Source organism: Somniosus microcephalus, chromosome 3, assembly GCF_052327205.1.
Source record: "Somniosus microcephalus isolate GS21.2 chromosome 3, FLI_Smic_1.0, whole genome shotgun sequence".
Taxonomy (NCBI): Eukaryota; Metazoa; Chordata; class Chondrichthyes; order Squaliformes; family Somniosidae; genus Somniosus; species Somniosus microcephalus.
The window spans coordinates 251,521,580-251,544,024 of NC_140989.1; positions in this window are offsets into that span (position 1 = coordinate 251,521,580).

Here is a 22,445-nt window from a genome sequence, read left to right on the forward strand (position 1 = left end):
ATAATTCAGGTTTTAACAGTACTGGAATGTAGCTTTCCTAGATTGACTTGTGATTCCACAATCGGGCATACCATTATTTCCTGACCCCCCACTAGAACAGACATTCCTATATTTTCCGACTGTATCTGAACAATCGTTCCGTTGAAAGTCAAATCAGCTTAAATTTTAATTTACTGGTGCCGGTGTCTCTCATGACCACGTGAGCGACAATTGGGAAACTTCACCACTATCCTGGATGGGCGACCAGAATAAAAAAAAACTGACGTCCTCTCCCCCCCGACAGCGCTGTTTACCTTTGCAGCTGGTAACGTTACTGCCTCCTTCAGTTGGTCTGGGCACCTCCACAGGCAACTGCACTGCTTCAGTTACTCGATGGCACTGCTGCTCAGGTTGGGGCTATCGCTGGGAAAAGCACTGCAATGTGCAGGAAGTATTAGCAGCGTCTTTGTGAAAGAGAACACCCTTGTTTTCGGTTACGTTTACTCATTTGCTCAATGTCTTCCAGAATATTCGTGAGTTTGAAACCTGCCATTTTTTATATAAAGACTTGTTGATCCTTTGGACATTTAGAAAACACTAGAATTAGAATGCTATATGTGTGTGTGTGTTTGTATTAATGTTAAAATATTGTTTGTCTACCAGATAAAAGAACTTAATCCAAAACATTGTTTTTACATATAAAATAGTAATGGACTTCACAATATCTATAACTATTTAGTGGTATTTGCAATTGATGGGCCTTCAATAACCACAAAACTAGAAGTTATAGACTTAAACAAGTTGGCTTTTAATCACTAAGATCAGAGCTAACATCTCAACACGCCGACTGGTTCACAGGAATGAGTCATACAGATCCTGGGATCTTTATGTAAGAGAAGTCAGGGGCAGAGCCAAGAGCCAAGACCTGGAACCTCCCAGGTTAGTCGGGAAAGAGGAAGTGAAACTATACACAGTGGGGGAGGGTAATATACATGAGTGCAAAACGAATACAGGATCAAGACAAACAGATTTCATTACATTCACACCTTCTATAGATTTAGTCCATCGGGGTGATGTTTCTTAAAAGTTGGTATAAGTGAGTCTGTCAGGAGGTTTTGCAGTTCTCAGTGATCAGCGCAAAGCCGGTTGGGGTGCCTCTAGGGGAGTGGATTCTGGTTCCTCCGCTGTCCGGGCCTCCGCAGCGTCTTCCAGGTTATCTGCAGTGTCCTCCAGGTTAAAGTTGGGTATTGATACCTCTGGGCGTCCTGTCTCTTTGTAGTGTAGGTCTTCATCGAGTAGTCTCCCATTGTTCTCTCCGCTCCCCGAGGGAGCGAGGTCTTTTATGGAAACAGTGTCCTCTCGCCCGTCAGAGTATTCGATATAGGCATACTGAGGGTTTGCATGGAGGAGCTGTACCTTTTCCACAAGGGGGTCCATTTTATGGCCTCTCACGTGCTTCCGCAATAGTACTGTCCCCGGAGACGTCAGCCACGCGGGTAGAGATATGCCCGAGGTGGATTTCCGGGGGAAAACAAACATCTTTTCGTGAGGGGTAGCGTTAGTGGCAGTACATAACAGAGACCTTATGGAGTGGAGCACGTCTGGGAGAACTTCCTGCCAGCGGGAGGTCGGAAGGCCTTTTGACTTTAAGGCTAACGTGACAGCCTTCCAAACAGTAGCATTCTCCCTTTCCACTTGCCCATTATCCCGGGGGTTGTAGCTAGTGGTTCTGCTAGTGGCTATCCCCTTCGAGAGCAAGAACTGGCGCAGCTCGTCACTCATGAATGACGTCCCCCTATCGCTGTGTATGTGGTCCGGCATGCCAAACATGCAGAATAGATTACAGAGACACTTGATGACCGTGGCACTGGTCATGTCTGGGCAGGGAACGGCGAAGGGGAAGCGGGAATATTCAACAATGATATTGAGGAAGTATACGTTACGGTCGGCAGAGGGAAGGGGTCCCTTGAAGTCCAGACTTAGGTGCTCGAATGGCCGTGTGGCTTTGATAAGGTGTGCATGGTCAGGCCTGTAGAAACGAGGCTTGCATTCCGCACAGATGCGGCAGGCTCTGGTCATTGCCCTGACCTCCTCGATGGAGTGGGGCAGATTGCGGGACTTTATAAAATGGTATAGTCGGGTGACCCCTGGGTGACAGAGGTCGTTGTGGAGACCCTGTAATTTGTCCGTATGAATGTTGGCACACATTCCCTGTGATAGGGCATCTGGGGGTTCATTAAGGGCTCCCGGCCTGTACATAATATCATAGTCGAACGTGGATAGTTCGATCCTCCACCTGAGTATTTTGTCATTCTTGATTTTCCCCCTTTGTTTGTTATTAAACATGAAAGCCACCGACCGCTGGTCGGTGAGCAGGGTGAAACGTTTGCCGGCTAGGTGGTGTCTCCAGTGCCGCACTGCCTCCACTATAGCCTGTGCCTCCTTCTCGACAGAAGAGTGCCTGATTTCAGATCCCTGAAGGGTTCGGGAGAAGAAGGCCACAGGTCTCCCAGCCTGATTGAGGGTTGCAGCTAAGGCAAAGTCTGACGCATCGCTTTTGACTTGAAAGGGAATGCATTTGTCCACTGCACACACTGCAGCCCTTTCAATGTCCTGTTTAATACTGGTGAAAGCCTCCCGAGCTTCAGCTGATAGTGGGAAGGACATCGATTTAATGAGGGGTCGGGCCTTATCAGAGTAATTGGGCACCCATTGGGCATAATACGAAAATAATCCCAGGCACCTTTTTAAAGCTTTGGGATTGTGTGGCAGGGGCAGTTCCTTTAGGGGGCGTAATCGGTCAGGGTCCGGTCCAATTACCCCATCTTCCACCACACAGCCGAGGATACAGAGACGGGTTGTGTTGAAGACACATCTGTCTTCGTTGTAGGTTAGATTCAGCTTTAGGGCAGTTTTTTAAAATCTCGCAAGATTTAGATCGTGGTCTTGCTGGTTGTGCCCGCACATAGTGACATTGTCCAGATAGGGGTAGGTAGCTTGTAGTTTATTCTCGTCAACCATGCGGTCCATCTCACGTTGGAAGACCGAGACCCCATTTGTTACTCCGAAGGGCACTCTGAGAAAATGGTAGAGGCGCCCGTTCGCCTCGAAGGCGGTGTATGGGTGGTCCTCCATTCTAATGGGGAGCTGGTGATACGCGGATTTGAGGTCGATAGTCGAGAAGACTCGGTATTGCACAATCTGGTTGACCATTTCTGATATGCGGGGTAAAGGGTAGGCGTCCAGCTGGGTATAAATATTAACAGTCTGGCTGTAGTCAATTACCATCCGTTTCTTTTCGCTATTTTTAACTATGACTACTTGGGCACGCCATGGGCTGGTACTGCATTCAATAATGCCTTCCCGCAGGAGTCTGTCCACTTCCGCCTTGATAAAGTGTCTGTCTTCCAGACTGTACCGTCTACTTTTGGTTGCTATGGGCCTACAGTTCGGAGCGAGATTAGCGAATAAAGAGGGCAGGCTGATTTTTAAGGTTGATAGGCCACAGACTGTGAGTGGCGGCTGGGACCCGCCATATGCTAGCGTGACACTTTCGTGGTGGCACTGGAAGTCCAGGCCCAAGATTACATTAACACAGAGTTCTGGCATCACGAGGAGTTTAAAATCCTTGTAGCCTGTGCCTTTTACAGTCAGTGTTACCACACAGTAGCCCAAAATGTCCGAAGTGTGGGGCTTAGCAGCCATAGCAATTCTGCTCCGTGTAGGGGTTACCGTTAATGAGTGCCGCCATACCAGGCTAGGGTGGATAAAACTCTCGGTATTCCCACAGTCAATTAAACATTTCGTTAAATTCCCGTTTACCTGTATGTCCATCATGGATTTTGTCAACGGGTGTGGCCTGGATTGATCCACCGTGATTGAAGCCACTGTTGGGCCCTGGGCGGCCGTTGAGTCGGGAAAAGATGGTGGATCCCAAGATGGCAGCCCGCACGGCACGCACGAGGCGGTGACGGAGTTGGAAATCGGATTCCCCCTGCAGACTTTGCTAAAATGCCCCTTTTTCTTACATTTGAAGCATGTAGCGTCCTTTGCTGGGCATCGCTGTCTGGGGTGCTTGGCCTGGCCGCAGAAGTAGCATTTCGGGCCTCGAGACATTGCCGCTGTAGTAGGACTCCTGGGTGAACTTCTGTGTGGGGACTCCGGCGGCGTAGAGCTGGTCTGAGACCTGGATGGGGAAGATGGCTGATTCCAAGATGGCGGCCCCCTCGGCGCGCACGAGGCGGTGAGGGCCGCATGGCCGGAAGAATAAGAGTCAGAGTTTTTCTGGGCCACGTCCAGCGATCGCGCAGTGGCCACTGCCTTTTTTAAGTCCAGGACCTTCTTCTCCAGCAGTCTCTGCCGGATATAATTCGATTTGAGGCCCGTGATGAAGGAATCGCGGACCAATTCGTCAGAGTACGCGTTGGCCGTCACAGCCTTGCAGTTACAGTCCCGGACCAGGTCCTTTAGGCCCTGTAAGAAATCGTCCATTGATTCCTCTGGTCGCTGCCTGTGTGTAGCCAGCAGATGTCTGGCGTACACTTCGTTTACCGGCCTCTGGTATTGGGCCTTCAGGATAGTGATGGCATCCGTGTAAGAGGTGGCGTCCCGGATGAACGAATAAATCTGATGACTTACGCGAGTAGTCAGTAGACTCAGTTTATCTACCTCGCTAGCAGATGAGGCCCCCGCGAAGAGTTTGAAGCATTTGAGCCAGTGTCCAAATTGATTTGATGCTTCAGCAGAATGTGGATCCAAGTACAGATGCTTTGGTTTTAGGAGTCGATACATCCTAGTATTCTTCAGTGATTAAAATTGATGGGCCTTCAATAGCCACAAAACTAGAAGTTATAGACTTAAACAAGTTGGCTTTTAATCACTAAGATCAGAGCTAACATCTCAAAACGCCGACTGGTTCACAGGAATGAGTCATACAGATCCTGGGATCTTTATGTAAGAGAAGTCAGGGGCGGAGCCAAGAGCCAAGACCTGGAACCTCCCAGGTTAGTCGGGAAAGAGGAAGTGAAACTATACACAGTGGGGGAGGGTAATATACATGAGTGCAAAACAAATACAGGATCAAGACAAACAGATTTCATTACAGCAATCTTTTTAGTTTCTTGGACCTAGGCTTTCCAAAGTCAGTCAGCTGATTAAATATAATTTAAAAAAGGATATGCATTTGAAGCATAGAAGGCTACACGGAGAGAGCAGGAGATTAGTTGTGAACAGCTCAAGCTAACAGCAGCACAGACACAATGGGCCGAATGGCCTTCTTCTGAGCTGTGAGCTTCTATGGTAGGATGGCCATACTATCTAAACTGAATCCAGGGACACACAGGGTGGGAGCACAGCAAATTGCCAGGATAGAAAATGTAGGATGCGCAGAGTAGCGAGGCAATTTTTTTTAGTAGCCTATATTTTAAACAGTTGCTCATATGCAAAATAAATGCGCTTATGACTGCCACAGATCTGATGTCACACTATTGAAGCACATTCAGACACATGACCCCATCCCCTCCCCCCCCCACCATGACTGAGGTCACACCTGACCCCTCCCCCTCCCCCCCCCAGTGACTGAGGTCACAACCTGACCCCTCCCCCCCCCAGTGACTGAGGTCACACCTGACCCCTCCCCCCCCAGTGACTGAGGTCACACCTGACCCCTCCCCTCCCCTCCCCCCACCACCAGTGACTGAGGTCACACCTGACACCTCCCCCCCCCAGTGGACTGAGGTCACACCTGACCCCTCCCCCCCCCACAGTGACTGAGGTCACACCTGAACCCTTCCCCCCCCCCCCGTGACTGAGGTCACACCTGACCCCAGTGACTGAGGTCACACCTGACCCCTCTCTCCCCCCCCCAGTGACTGAGGTCACACCTGACCCCTCCCCGCCCCCCCCCAGTGACTGAGGTCACACCTGACCCCTCCCCCATTCCAGTGACTGAGGTCACACCTGAAACCATCCCCCCCCAAGTGACTGAGGTCACACCTGACCCCTCCCCCCCCCAGTGACTGAGGTCATACCTGACACCCCCCCCCACACCCAGTGGACTAAGGTCACACCTGAACCCCTCCCCCCCCAGTGACTGAGGTCACACCTGACCCCTCCCTCCCCCCAGTGACTGAGGTCACACCTGAACCCTCCCCCCCCCACCCCAGTGACTGAGGTCACACCTGACCCCTCCCCTCCCCCAGTGACTGAGGTCACACCTGATCCCTCCCCCCCCCCCAGTGACTGAGGTCACACCTGACCCCTCCCCACCCCCCAGTGACTGAGGTCACACCTGACCCATTCCCCCCCCCAATGACTGAGGTCACACCTGACCCCTCCCTCCCCCAGTGACTGAGGTCACACCTGAACCCTCCCCCCCCACCCCAGTGACTGAGGTCACACCTGACCCCTCCCCTCCCCAGTGACTGAGGTCACACCTGATCCCTCCCCCCCCCCCAGTGACTGAGGTCACACCTGACCCCTCCCCACCCCCAGTGACTGAGGTCACACCTGACCCATTCCCCCCCCACAATGACTGAGGTCACACCTGACCCCCCCCGCCCCCAGTGACTGAGGTTCACACCTGACCCCTCCCCCCCCAGTGACTGAGGTCACACCTGACCCCTCCCCCCCCCCAGTGACTGAGGTCACACCTGACCCCTCTCCACCCCCCCCCAGTGACTGAGGTCACACCTGACCCCTCCCCACCCCCAGTGGCTGAGGTTACACCTGACCCCTCCCCCCCCCAGTGACTGAGGTCACACCTGACCCCTCCCCCACGCAGTGACTGAGGTCACACCTGACCCCTCCCCCCCCCCAGTGACTGAGGTCACACCTGACCCCTCCCCCCCCCCAGTGACTGAGTTCACATCTGACCCCCCCCCCCCACAGTGACTGAGGTCACACCTGACACCACCACCCCCCCGACCAGGGACTGAGGTCACACCTGACACCCCCACCCCCCCCACCCCAATGACTAAGGTCACACAAGACCACCACCCTACAGTGTCTAGGATTAGCCTGGCTCACTTCCCCCGGTGACTGTGACCGGGCCCTTCCCCGTGGCCTCTCCCTCACCCAGGGGGTACATTCACTGTCCAGGAGGAACACTCACTGCCCTGGGGGGTACACTCACTGCCCGGGGGTACACTCGCTGCCCAGAGGTTACACTCACTGCCCAGGAGAAACACTCACTGCCCAGGAGAAACACTCACTGCCCGGGGGATACACTCGCTGCCCAGGGGGTACACTTGCTGCCCAGGGGGTACACTCACTGCTCAGGAGAAACACTCACTGCCCAGGAGAAACACTCACTGCCCGGGGGATACACTCGCTGCCCAGGGGGTACAGTCACTGCCCAGGGGGTACACTCGCTGCCCAGGGGGTACACTCGCTGCCCAGGGGGTACACTCACTGCCCAGGGGGTACACTCACTGCCCAGGGGGTACACTCACTGCCCAGGAGGAACACTCACTGCCCGAGGGGTACACTCACTGCCTGGGGGGTACACTCACTGCCCGGGGGGTACACTCACTGCCCGGGGGTTACACTCGCTGCCCGGGGGGTACACTCGCTGCCCGGAGGGTACACTCGCTGCCTGGGGGGTACACTCGCTGCCCGGGGGGTACACACGCTGCCCAGGGGGTGCACTTACTGCCCAGGGGGTACACTCGCTGCCCGGGGGTACACTCGCTGCCCAGAGGTACACTCACTGCCTGGGGGTACACTCGCTGCCCAGGGGGGTACACGCACTGCCCAGGCGTAAACACTCAATACCCAGGGGGTACACTTACTGCCCAGGGGGAACACTCACTACCCGGGGTACACTCAGTACGCAGGGGGGTACATTCACTGCCCAGGGGGGACACACACTGCCCAGGGGGGACACTCTCTGCCTAGGGGGTACACTCACAGCTCAGGGGGGTGCACTCACTGCCCAGGGGGAACACTCACAGCCCAGGGATACAATCACTGACCAGGCATACACTCACTTCCCAGGCGGTACACTCACTGCCCAGGGGATACACTCACTGCCCAGGGGGTACTCTCGCTGCCCAGAGTGTACTCTCACTGCCCAGGAGGTACTCTCACTGCCCAGGGGGAACACTCACGGCCCAGGGAGTACTCTCACTGCCCAGGGGGTACTCTCACTGCCCAGGGGGTACTCTCAATGCCCAGGGGGTACACTCACTGCCCAGGTGGTACATTCACTGCCCAGGGGGTACACTCACTGCCCAGGGGGTACACTCACTGCCCAGTGGGTACACTCACTGCCCAGTGGGTACACTCATTGCCCGGTGGTACACTCTCTGCCCAGGGGGTACACTCACTGCCCAGGAGAAACACTCACTGCCCAGGAGAAACACTCACTGCCCAGGAGAAACACTCACTGCCCAGGGGGTACACTCACTGCCCAGGAGAAACACTCACTGCCCAGGAGAAACATTCACTGCCCAGGGGGTACACTCGCTGCCCATGGGTTACACTCGCTGCCCAGGGGGTACACTCACTGCCCAGGGGATACACTCACTGCCCAGGGGGTACACTCACTGCCCGGGAGGAAGACTCACTGCCCAGGGGGTACACTCACTGCCCAGGAGGAACACTCAGTGCCCGGGGGGTACACTCAGTGCCCGGGGGGTACATTCAGTGCCTGGGGGGTACACTCAGCGCGCAGGGGGGTACACTCAGTGCCCGGGGGTACACTCACTGACTGGGGGGTGCACTCACTGCCTGGGGGGTACACTCACTGCCCGGGGTAAACTCAGTGCGCAGGGGGGTACACTCAGTGCGCAGGGGGGTACACCCAGTGCACAGGGGGGTACACTCAGTGCGCAGGGGTGTACACTCAGTGTGCAGGGGGTTCACTCCCTGCCCGGGGGGTACACTCGCTGCCCGGGGCGTACACTCCCTGCCCGGGGGGTACACTCACTGCCCAGGGGTACACTCACTGCCCGGGGGTACACTCACTGCCCGGGGGGAACACTCACTGCCCGGGGGGTACACTCAGTGCGCAGGGGGGCACACTCAGTGCGCAGGGGGGTACACTCAGTGCGCAGGGGGGTACACTAAGTGCGCAGGGGGGTACACTCAGTGCGCAGGGGGATACACTCAGTGCCCAGGGGGGACACACCCTGCCCAGGGGGGACACTCACAGCTCAGGGGGGTGGACTCACTGCCCAGAGGGTACACTCACTGGATGGGGGTACACTCACTGGATGGGGGTTCACTCACTGCCCAGGGGTTCACTCAATGCGCAGGGGGGTACACTCTGTGCGCAGGGGGGTACACTCAGTGTGCAGGGGGGTACACTCAGTGCGCAGGGGGTTACACTCAGTGCGCGGGGGGTACACTCAGTGCACAAGGGGGGTACCCTCAGTGCGCAGGGGCGTATACTCAGTGCGCAGGGGGGTACACTCAGTGCGCAGGGGGGTACACTCAGTGCGCAGGGGGGTACACTCAGTGCGCAGGGGGTACACTAAGTGCGAAGTGGTGTACACTCAGTGCTCAGGAGGTACACTCAGTGCGCAGGGGGTTACACTCAGTGCGCAGGGGGGTACACTCAGTGCGCAGGGGGTACACTCAGTGCGCATGGGGGTACACTCAGTGCACAGGGGGGTACACTCAGTGCCCAGGGGGGGCACTCCCTGCCCAGGGGGGACACTCCCTGCCTAGGGGTTACACTCACAGCTCAGGGGGGTGCACTCACTGCTCAGAGGGTACACTCACTGGATGGGGGTACACTCACTGGATGGGGGTTCACTCACTGCCCAGGGGTTCACTCGCTGCCCGGGGGGATACACTCGCTGCCCGGGGGGTACACTCGCTGCCCAGGGGTTACACTCACTGCCTGGGGGTACACACACTGCCCGGGGGTACACTCACTGCCCGGGGGTACACTCACTGCCTGGGGGTACACTCACTGCCCGGGGGTACACTCACTGCCCGGGGGTACACTCACTGCCCGGGGGTACACTCACTGCCCAGGGGGTACACTCACTGCCCAGGGGGTACACTCACTGCCCAGGGGGGTACACGCACTGCCCAGAGGGGTACACTCAATACCCAGGTAGTACACTTATTGCCCAGGGGGGACACTCCCTGCCTAGTGGGTACACTCACAGCTCATGGGGGTGCACTCACTGCCCAGGGGTTCACTCACTGCCCAGGGGTACACTCACTGTCCTGGGGGACACTCACTACCCAGGGGCACACTCTCTGCCATGGGGGGCACTCAATGCCTGGGGGGTAAACTCAATGCCCGGGGGGTACACTCACTGCCCGGGCGGTACACTCACTGCTCGGGGGGTACACTCACTGCCCAGGGGGTACATTCACTGCCCAGGGGGTACACTCACTGCCCAGGGGGTACACTCAATGCCCGGGGGTACACTCACTGCCCAGGGGGCTACACACAATGCCCGGTGGTACACTCACTGTCCAGTGGGGTACACTCACTGCCCAGGGGTACACTCACTGTCCAGGGAGTACACTCACTGCCTAGGGGGTACACTCACTGCCCACAGGGTACACTCACTGCCCGGGGGCACACGCACTGTACAAGGGGGTACACTCAAATGCACAGGGCTACACTAACTGCCCAGTGGTGTACTCACTGCCCAGCGCATTCACTTGCTGCCCAGGTGTACTCTCACAGCACGGGGGTACACTCAATGTCCTGGGGTACACTTTCTGCCCGGGGGGACACTCACTGCCAAGGGGTACATTCACTGCCCGGGGACACACTCTCTTCCCAGTGGGTATACTTATTTTCCCAGGGATTCACTCACTGCCCAATGGGGTACACTCACTGCCCAGGGATGTACACTCACTGCCTGGGGGTACACTCGCTGCCCAGTGGGTACACTCACTGCCCAGTGGGGTACACTCATTGCCCAGCGGGTACACTCACTGCCAAGGGGTTATAGTCACTGCCCAGGGGTACACTCAGTGCCCAGTTCCTGCCTTCTCTCCATATCCCTTGATCCCCCTAGCCTTAAGAAATATATCCAACTCCTTCTTGAATATATTTAATGAATTGGCCACCACTGCCTTCTGTGGTAGAGAATTCCACAGGTTCACCACTCTCTGGGTGAAGAAATTCCTCCTCATTTCTGTCCTAAATGGCTTACCCCTTATCCTTAGACTGTGACCCCTGGTTCTGGACTCCCCGACCATCGGGAACATCCTTCCAGCATCTAGTCTGTCCAGTCCTGTTAGAATTTTATAAGTTTCGATGAGATCCCCTCTCATTCTTCTAAACTCCAGCGAGTACAAGCCCAATCGACTCAATCTTTCCTCATACGTCATTCCTGCCATCCCAGGTATCAGCCTGGTTAATCTTCGCTGCACTCCCTCCAGGGCAAGAACATCCTTTCTCAGATATGGCGACCAAAACTGCACACAATACTCCAGATGTGGTCTCACCAAGGCCCTGTACAACTGCAGCAAGACATCCTTGTTCCTGTACTCAAACCCTCTCGCTACGGAGGCCAACATATCATTTGCCTTCTTAACCGCCTGCTGCACCTGCATGCTTACTTTCAGTGACTGGTCCACAAGGACACCCAGGTCTCGTTGCACTTCCCCTTCTCCCAATCTATTGCCATTCAGACAATAATCTGCCTTCCTGTTTTTGACACCAAAGTGGATAACCTCGCATTTATCCACGTTATATTGCATCTACCATGCTTCTGCCCAATCAGCCAACCTGTCCAAATCATACTGGAGTTTCTCGGTATCCTCCTCACCGCACACACGCCCACCCAGCTTTGTGTCATCTGCAAACTTGGAGATATTACATCTAGTTCCCTCATCCAGATCATTAATATATACTGTGAATAGCTGGGGTCCAAGGACCGATCCCTGCGGTACCCCACTAGTCACTGCCTGCCACTCGGAAAAAGAGCCATTTATTCCAACTCTTTGCTTTCTGTCTGCCAACCAGTTCTCTATCCAAGTCAATACCTTGCCCCCAATCCCATGTGCCTTAATTTTACACGCTAATCTCTTATGCGGGACCTTTTCGAAAGCCTTTTGAAAATCCAAATACACCACATCCACTGGTTCTCCCTTATCTATTTTACCAGTTACATCCTCAAAAAATTCCAGGAGATTAGTCAAGCACGATTTACCTTTTGTAAATCCATGTTGACTTTGACCGATCTGGTCACTTTTTTCCAAGTGTTCTGCTATTACATCCTTTATAATGGACTCTAGCATTTTCCCCACTACCGATGTCAGGCTTACTGGTCTGTAATTCCCCGTTTTCTCTCTACCACCCTTTTTGAACAGTGGGGTAACATTAGCTACCCGGCAATCCATGGGTACTGTTCCAGAGTCTATAGAATTTTGGAAGATGACCCGCAATGCATCTACTATTTCTAGGGCCACTTCCTTAAGTACCCTAGGATGTAGATTATCAGGCCCTGGGGATTTATCAGCCCTCAATCCCATCAATTTCCCTAACACCATTTCCCTACAAATACTGATTTCTATCGGTTCCTCCCTGTCATTAAAGCCTATGTTCCCCGACATCTTTGGGAGGTTATTTGTGTCCGCCTTTGTGAAGACAGAACCAAAATATGTATTTAATTGGTCTGCCATTTCTTTGTTCCCCATTATAAATTCCCCTGATTCTGACTGCAAGGGACCTACGCTTGACTTCACCAATCTTTTTCTCTTCACATATCTATAAAAGCTTTTACAGTCAGTTTTTATGTTCCCAGCAAGCTTACTCTCATACTCTATTTTCCCCCTTTTAATTAATCCCTTTGTCCTCCGTTGTTGAATCCTAAACTGTTCCCAATCCTCAGGTTTACTGCTTTTTCTGGCCAATTTATATGTCCTCTCCTTGGATCTTATGCTATCCCTAATTTCCCTTGTTAACCACGGTTGAGTCACCTTTTTTGTTTTATTTTTATGCCAAATTGGGATGAACAAATTTTGTAGTTCATCCATGCGATCTTTGAATGTTTGCCATTGCCCATCCACCGTCAACCCTTTTGAGTGTCATTCCCCAATCAATCCTACCCAACTCGCACCTCATACCATCATAGTCTCCTTTATTTAAATTCAGGACCCTAGTCTCCGAGTCAACTATTTCACTCTCCATCTTAATGAAGAATTCGATCATATTATGATCGCTCTGACCCAAGGGGCCTCGCACAACAAGATTGCTAATTAATCCTTTTTCATTACATAAGATGGCCTGATCTCTAGTTGGTTCCTCGACATATTGGTCCAGGAAACCATCCCGTATACACTCCAGGAATTCCTCCTCCACAGTATTGTTACTAATTTGGTTAGCCCAATCTATATGTAGATTAAAGTCACCCATGATAACTGTTGTGCCCTTATTGCACGCTTCTCTAATTTCCTGTTTGATGCCATCCCCGACCTCCGCATTACTGTTTGGAGGTCTATATACCACTCCCACTAACGTTTTCTGCCCCTTGGCACTTTTCAGTTCTACCCATACAGATTCCACATCATCAGAGCTAATATCCTTCCTTTCAATTGTATTAATCCCCTCTTTAACCAGCAATGCTACCCCACCTCCTTTTCCTTTTTGCCTATCTTTCCTGAATATTGAATATTCCGGGATATTGAGTTCCCAGCCTTGGCCACCCTGGAGACATGTTTCCGTAATCCCAATCATGTCATATTCGTTTACCTCTATTTGCGCAGCTAATTCATCCACCTTATTACAAATGCTCCTTGCATTAAGACACAAAGCCTTCAGGCTTGTTTTAACACTCTTAGATCTTTTAAAATTATTATTTACTGTGGCCATGTCTGATTTAAACCCTTGATTTCTCTGCCTGCCACTTTTGTTTTTCTCCTTTCTGTCTTTTGCTTTTATCCTTGTTTCCCTTTGCTCTGTCTCTCCGCTCAGGTTCCCAATCCGCTGCCATTTTAGATTAAACCCTCCTCCAGAGCATCACTGCCCAGGGGGTACGCTCACTGCCCAGGAGGTACGCTCACTGCCCAGGGGTTAAACTCACTGCCCAGGGCGTAAACTCACTGCCGAGGGGATACACTCACTGCCCAGGGGATACACTCACTGCCCAGGGGCACACTCACTGCCCAAGGGTATACTCACTGCCCAAGGGGTACAATCACTGCTGGGGGTACGTTCACTGCCTAGGGGGTATGCTCACTGCCCAGGGGGTACGCTCACTGCCCAGGGGGTACGCTCACTGCCCAGTGGGTGCGCTCACTCTCCAGGGGGTACATTCACTGGCCTGGTGTACACTCACTGCCCAGGGGGTAGATTCACTGCCCTGGGGTACACACACTGCCCAGGGGGTACACTCAATGCCCGGGGGGCACACTCATTGCCCAAGGGGTACACTCACTGCTCAGGCGGTACACTCACTGCTCAGGCGATACGCTCACTGCCCAGGGGGTATGCTCACTGCCCAGGGGGTGCGCTCACTGCCCAGTAGTTGCGCTCACTCCCCAGGGGGTATGCTCACCGCCCTGTGTACACTCACCGCCCAGGGGGTACACTCACCGCCCAAGGAATACACCCACCGCCCAGGGAGTTCACTCACCGCCCAGGGAGTACACTCACCGCCCAGGGAGTACACTCACCACCCGGGCGGTACATTCAGTGTCCAGGGGGTGCACGCAGTGTCCAGGGGGTGCACTCAGTATCCAGGGGATGCACTCAATGCCCGGGCTACACTCACTGCCCAGGGTGTACGCTCACTGCTGGGGGTACATTCACTGCCCAGTGGGTGCGCTCACTGCCCAGTGGGTGTGCTCACTCCCCAGGGGGTATACTCACTGCCCTGGTGTACACTCACTGCCCAGGGGGTAGATTCACTGCCCTGGGGTACACTCACTGCTCTGGGGTACACTCACTGCCCGGGGGTACACTCACTGCCCAGGGGGTACACTCACTTCCCAAGGGTTACACTCACTGCCCAGGGGGTACACTCACTGCCCAGGGGGTACACTCACTGCCCAGGGGATACACTCACTGCACAAGGGGTACACTCACTGCCCAGGCAGTACACTCAGTGTCCAGGGGGTACACTCACTTCCCAGGGGGTACACTCAATGCCCAGTGGGTACACTCACTGCCCAAGGGGTACACTCACTGCCCAGGCCATACACTCACTGCCCAGGCAGTACACTCACTGCCCAGCAGTACACTCAGTGTCCAGGGGGTACACTCACTGCCCGGGCTACACTCACTGCTCAGGGGGTACGCTCACTGCCCAGGCAGTATGCCCACTGCCCAGGGGGTACGCTCACTGCTGGGGGTACACTCACTGCCCAGTGTGTGCAGTCACTCCCCGGGGGTACACTCACTGCCCAGGAGGTACACTCACTGCCCAGGGGGTACACTCACTGCCAAGGGGGAACACTCACTGCCCAGGGGGTACACTCACGGCCCAGGGGGTACACTCACTGCCCAGGGGGTACACTCATTGTCCAGGGGGTACACTCACTTCCCAGGGGGTACACTCACTGCCCAGGGGGTACACTCACAGCCCAAGGGGTACACTCACTGCCCAGGCCATACACACACTGCCCAGGCAGTACACTCACTGCCTAGCAGTACACTCAGTGTCCAGGGGGTACACTCTCTTCCCTGGTGTACACTCACTGCCCAGGGAGTACACTCACTGCCCAGGGGGTATACTCACTGCCCAGGGGGTACACTCACTGCCCTGGGGTACACTCACTGCCCGGGGGGTACACTCCCTGCCCAGGGGGTAAACTCCCTGCCCAGGGGGTACACTCACTGCCCAGGGGGAACACTCACTGCCCAGGGGGTGCATTCGCTGCCCAGGAGTACACTAAGTACCCAGGGGGTACACTCAATGCCCAGGGGGTACAGACACTGCCCAGGGGGTTTCAATTACTGCCGAAGGGGTACAAACAGTGCCCAGGGTTACACACACTGCCCAGGGTTACACACACTGCCCAGTGGGTACATTTACTGCCCGGGGGTACAATCACTGCCCGGGGGCATACTCACTGCCCAGAGGGTACACTCACTGCCGAGGGGCGTACACTCACTGCCCAGGGGGTACACTTGCTGCCCAGGGGTACACTCACTGCCCAGAGGGTACACTCACTGCCCAGGGGGTAAACTCACTGCCCAGGGGCTACACATATTGCCCGGGGGTACACTCACTGCCCAGGGGGTACACTCACTGACCAGGGGGTACACTCATTGCCCAGGGGGTACACTCATTGCCCAGGGGGTACACTCAGTTCCCAGGGGGTACACTCACTGCCCGGGGTGTACACTCACTTCCCAGGGTGTACACTCACTTCCCAGGGGGTACACTCACTTCCCAGGGGGTACACTCACTTCAAGGTGGGTACACTCAATTCCCAGGGGGTACACTCCCTGCCCAGGGGCTACACTCACTGACCACGGATACACTCACCGCCCAGGGGGACAGTCACTGCCCAGGAGTACACTTATTGCCTGGGGGTACATTCAGTCCCCAGGGGTACACTCCTTGCCCAGGGGGTACACTCCCTGCCCAGGGGGTACACTCCCTACCCAGGGTGTACACTCCCTGCCCAGGGGGTACACTCACTGCCCAGGGGGAACACGCAATGCCCAGGCGGTGCATTCGCTGCCCAGGAGTACACTAAGTACCCAGGGGGTACACTCAATGCCCAGGGGGAACACTCATTGCCCAGGGGTACAGTCACTGCCCAGGGGGTTACAATTACTGCCCAAGGGGTACACTCAGTGCCCAGGGTTACACACACTCCCCAGGGTTACACACACTGCCCAGGGGGTATGCTCACTGCCCAGGGGTACACTCACTGCCCGGGGGTACACTCACAGCCCAGGAGAACACTCGCTGCCCAAGGAGTATACTCACTGTCCAGGGCGACACTCAGTGCCCAGGGGGTAAACTCACTTCCCAGGGGGTACACTCACTGTCCAGGGGGTACACTCACTGCCCAGGGGGTACACTCACTGCCCAGGGGGAACGCTCACTGCCCAAGGGGTACACTCACTGCCCAGGGGGTACACTCATTGCCCAGGGGGTACACTCACTGCCCATGGGGTACACTCACTGCCCAGGGCTACACTCACTGCCCAGGGGGTACACTCACTGCCCAGCGGGTACACTCACTGCCCAGGGGGTAATCTCACTGCCCGGGGGTACACTCACTACCCAGGGGGTACACTCACTGTCCAGGGTGACACTCAGTGCCCAGGGGGTACACTCACCGCCCAGGGGGTACACATACTGCCCGGAGGTACACTCACTGCCCGGGGGCACACTCATCGTCCAGGGTTACACCCGCTCCCCAGGGGGTACACTCACTGCCCAGGGGGTACACTCACTGCCCAGGGGGCACACTCACTGCCCAGGGGGTACACTTACTGCCCGGAGTTACACTCACTGCCCAGGGGGTACACTCACTGCCCAGGGGGAACACTCACTGCCCGGGGGTACACGCACTGCCCAGGGGAAACACTCACTGCCCAGGAGGAACACTCACTGCCCAGGGGGTACATTCACAGCCCAGGGGGAACACTCACTGCCCAGGGGGAACACTCACTGCCCAGGGGGAACACTCACTGCCCAGGGGGAACACTCACTGCCCAGGGCGATCATTCACAGCACAGGGGGTACACGCACTGCCCAGGGGGTACACTCACTGCCCCGGGGGAACACTCACTGCCCAGGGGGAACACTCACAGCCCAGGGGGAACACTCACTGCCCCGGGGGAACACTCACTGCCCAGGGGGAACACTCACTGCCCAGGGGGAGCACTCACTGCCCAGGGGGATCATTCACAGCACAGGGGGTACACGCACTGCCCAGGGGGTACACTCACTGCCCAGGGGGTACACTCACTGCCCAGGGGAACACTCACTGCCCAGGGGGTACACTCACTTCCCAGGGGGCACTCTCGCTGTTCGGGGGTACACTCACTGCCCAGGGGGTACATTCACTGTCCAGGGTGACACTCGGTGCCCAGGGGGTACACTCACTGCCCGGAGGCACACTCATCACCCAGGGGGTATATTCACTGCCGAGGGGCGTACACTCACTGCCCAGGGGGTACAATCACTGCCCAGGGGGTATACTTACTTCCCGGGGGTACACTCACTGCCCAGGGGGCACACTCACTGCCCAGGGGGTACACTCACTGCCCAGGGGGTACACTCACTGCCCAGTGGGTACACTCACTGCCCAGGGGGTACACTCACTGCCAGGGGGTACACTTACTTCCCGGGTGTATATTCACTGCCCAGGGGTAGACTCACTGCCCAGGGGGCACACTCACTGCCCGGGGTTACACTCACTGCCCAGGGGGTACACTCACTGCCCAGGGTGAACACTTACTGCCCGGGGGTACACGCAGTGCCCAGGGGGAACACTCACTGCCCAGGAAGAACACTCACTGCCCAGGGATACACTCACTGCCCAGGGGGTACATTCACTGCCCGGGGTTACACTCACTGCCCAGGGGGTACACTCACTGCCCAGGGTGAACACTTACTGCCCGGGGGTACACGCAGTGCCCAGGGGGAACACTCACTGCCCAGGAAGAACACTCACTGCCCAGGGATACACTCACTGCCCAGGGGGTACATTCACTGCCCAGTAGTACACTCAATGCCCAGGGGGTACACTCACTGCCCAGGGGGTACACTCACTGCCCAGGGGGAACACTCACTGCCCAGGGGGAACACTCACTGCCCAGGGACTTCACTCACAGCCCAGGGGGTACACTCACTGCCCAGCGGGTACATTCACTGCCCAGGGGGTACACTCACTGCCCAGGGGTACATTCACTGCCCAGGGGGTACGCTTACTGCCCAGGGGGTACACACACTGCCCAGGGGGTACTCTCACTGTCCGGGGTTACACTCACTGCCCAGGGGGTACACTCACTGTCCAGGGTGACACTCAGTGCCCAGGGGGTACACTCACTGCCCGGAGGCACACTCATCACCCAGGGGGTACATTCACTGCCGAGGGGCGTACACTCACTGCCCAGGAGGTACACTTACTTCCAGGGGGTACACTCACTGCCCAGGGGGCACACTCACTGCCCAGGGGGTACACTTACTGCCCAGGAGGTACACTTACTTCCAGGGGGTACACTCACTGCCCAGGGGGCACACTCACTGCCCAGGGGGTACACTTACTGCCCGGGGTTACACACACTGCCCAGGGGGTACACTCTCTGCCCAGGGGGTACACTTACTGCCCGGGGTTACACTCACTGCCCAGGGGGTACACTCACTGCCCAGGGGGAACATTCACTGCCCAGGGGGTACACTCACTGCCCAGGGGGTACATTCACTGTCCAGGAGTACACTCACTGCCCAGGGGGTACTCTCACTGCCCAGGGGGTACACTCACTGCCCAGGGGGAACACTCACTGCCCAGGGGGAACACTCACTGCCCAGGGTTACACTCACTGCCCAGGGGGAACACTCACTGCCCAGGGGGAACACTCACTGCCCAGGGTTCACTCACTGCCCAGAGGGAACACTCACTGCCCAGGGGGAACACTCACTGCCCAGGGGGAGCACTCACTGCCCAGGGGGAACACTCACTGCCCAGGGGGATCTCTCACAGCCCAGGGGGTGCACTCACTGCCCAGGGGGTACACTTACTGCCCAGGGGAACACTCACTGCCCAGGGGGTACACTCACTGCCCAGGGGGAACATTCACTGCCCAGGGGGTACACTCACTGCCCAGTGGGTACATTCACTGTCCAGGAGTACACTCACTGCCCAGGGGGTACTCTCACTGCCCAGGGGGTACACTCACTGCCCAGGGGGAACACTCACTGCCCAGGGGGAACACTCACTGCCCAGGGTTACACTCACTGCCCAGGGGGAACACTCACTGCCCAGGGGGAACACTCACTGCCCAGGGTTCACTCACTGCCCAGAGGGAACACTCACTGCCCAGGGGGAACACTCACTGCCCAGGGGGAGCACTCACTGCCCAGGGGGAACACTCACTGCCCAGGGGGATCTCTCACAGCCCAGGGGGTGCACTCACTGCCCAGGGGGTACACTTACTGCCCAGGGGAACACTCACTGCCCGGGGGCACACTCACTGCCCAGAGGGTACACTCACTGCCGAGGGGCATACACCCACTGCCCAGGGGGTACACTCACTGCCCAGGGGGTACACTCACTGCCCAGGGGGTACATTCACTGCCCAGGAGCACACTCCCTGCCCAGGGGGACACTCACTGCCCAGTGGGGTACATTCACTGCCCAGTGGAGTACACTCACTGCCCAGGGGGAACACTCACTGCCCAGTGGGGTACATTCACTGCACAGTGGAGTACACTCACTGCCCAGGGGGAACACTCACTGCCCAGGGGGTAAATTCACTGCCCAGTGGAGTAGACTCACTGCCCAGGGGTTACACTCAATACCCACTGGGGTACACGCAATGCCCATGGGTTACACTCACTGCCCAGGGGTTACACTCAATGCCCAGTGGGTTACACTCAATGCCAAGTGGGGTAAACTCACTGCCCAGGGTGTACGCTCACTGCCCAGGGGGTACACTCACTGCCCAGGGTATCCACTCACTGCCCAGGGTTTCCACTCACTGCCCAGGGTTCCACTCACTGCCCAGGGGGCACACTCACTGCCCAGGGGTACACTCAATGCCCAGTGGTACACTCAGAATCCAGGGGGTAAACTCATTGCCCAGGGGGTACACCCACTGCCCAAATGTACACTCACTGCCCAGGGGGTACACCCACTGCCCAAATGTACACTCACTGCCCAGGGGGTACACTCACTGCCCAGGGGGTACACTCACTGCCCAGGGGGAACACTCACTGCCCAGCGTGTACACTCACTGCCCAGGGGGTACACTCACTGCCCAGGGGGTACACTCACTGCCCAGGGGGTACACTCACTGCCCAGGGGGAACACTCACTGCCCAGGGGGTACACTCACTGCCCAGGGGGTACAGTTACTGCCCAGGAGTACACACACTGCCCGGGGGTACACTCACTGCCCAGGGGGAACACTCACTGCCCAGTGGGGTACACTCACTGCCCAGCGGAGTAGACTCACTGCCCAGGGGTTACACTCAATGCCCAGTGGGGTACACTGACTGCCCAGGGGTTACACTCAATGCCCAGTGGGTTACACTCAATGCCCAGTGGGGTAAACTCACTGCCCAGGGGGTACACTCACAGCCCAGGAGAGCACTCGCTGCCCAAGGCGTACACTCACTGTCCAGGGCGACACTCAGTGCCCAGGGGGTACACTCACTGTCCAGGGTGACGCTCAGTGCCCAGGGGGTACACTCACCGCCCAGGGGGTTACACTTAGTGTCCAGAGGGTACACTCACTGCCCAGGGGGTACACCCACTTCCCAGGGGGTACGCTCACTACCCAGGGGGTACACTCACTGCCCAGGGGGCACACTCACTGCCCAGGGGGTACACCCACTTCACAGGGGGTACACTCACTGCCCAGGGATACACTCACTGACCAGGGGGAACACTCACTGCCCAGGGGGAACACTCACTGCCCAGGGGGTACACTCACAGCCCAGGGGGTACACGCACTGCCGAGGGGCGTACACTCACTGCCCGGGGGGTAAACTCACTGCCCAGGGGGTACACTCACTGCCGAGGGGCGTACACTCACTGCCCAGGGGGTAAACTCACTGCCCAGGAGTACACTCAATGCCCAGGGGGCACACTCACTGCCCAGGGGGTACACTCACTGCCCAGGGGGTACACTCACTGCCCAGGGTGAACACTTACTGCCCGGGGGTACACGCAGTGCCCAGGGGGAACACTCACTGCCCAGGAAGAACACTCACTGCCCAGGGATACACTCACTGCCCAGGGGGTACATTCACTGCCCAGTAGTACACTCAATGCCCAGGGGGTACACTCACTGCCCAGGGGGTACACTCACTGCCCAGGGGGAACACTCACTGCCCAGGGGGAACACTCACTGCCCAGGGACTTCACTCACAGCCCAGGGGGTACACTCACTGCCCAGCGGGTACATTCACTGCCCAGGGGGTACACTCACTGCCCAGGGGTACATTCACTGCCCAGGGGGTACGCTTACTGCCCAGGGGGTACACACACTGCCCAGGGGGTACTCTCACTGTCCGGGGTTACACTCACTGCCCAGGGGGTACACTCACTGTCCAGGGTGACACTCAGTGCCCAGGGGGTACACTCACTGCCCGGAGGCACACTCATCACCCAGGGGGTACATTCACTGCCGAGGGGCGTACACTCACTGCCCAGGAGGTACACTTACTTCCAGGGGGTACACTCACTGCCCAGGGGGCACACTCACTGCCCAGGGGGTACACTTACTGCCCAGGAGGTACACTTACTTCCAGGGGGTACACTCACTGCCCAGGGGGCACACTCACTGCCCAGGGGGTACACTTACTGCCCGGGGTTACACACACTGCCCAGGGGGTACACTCTCTGCCCAGGGGG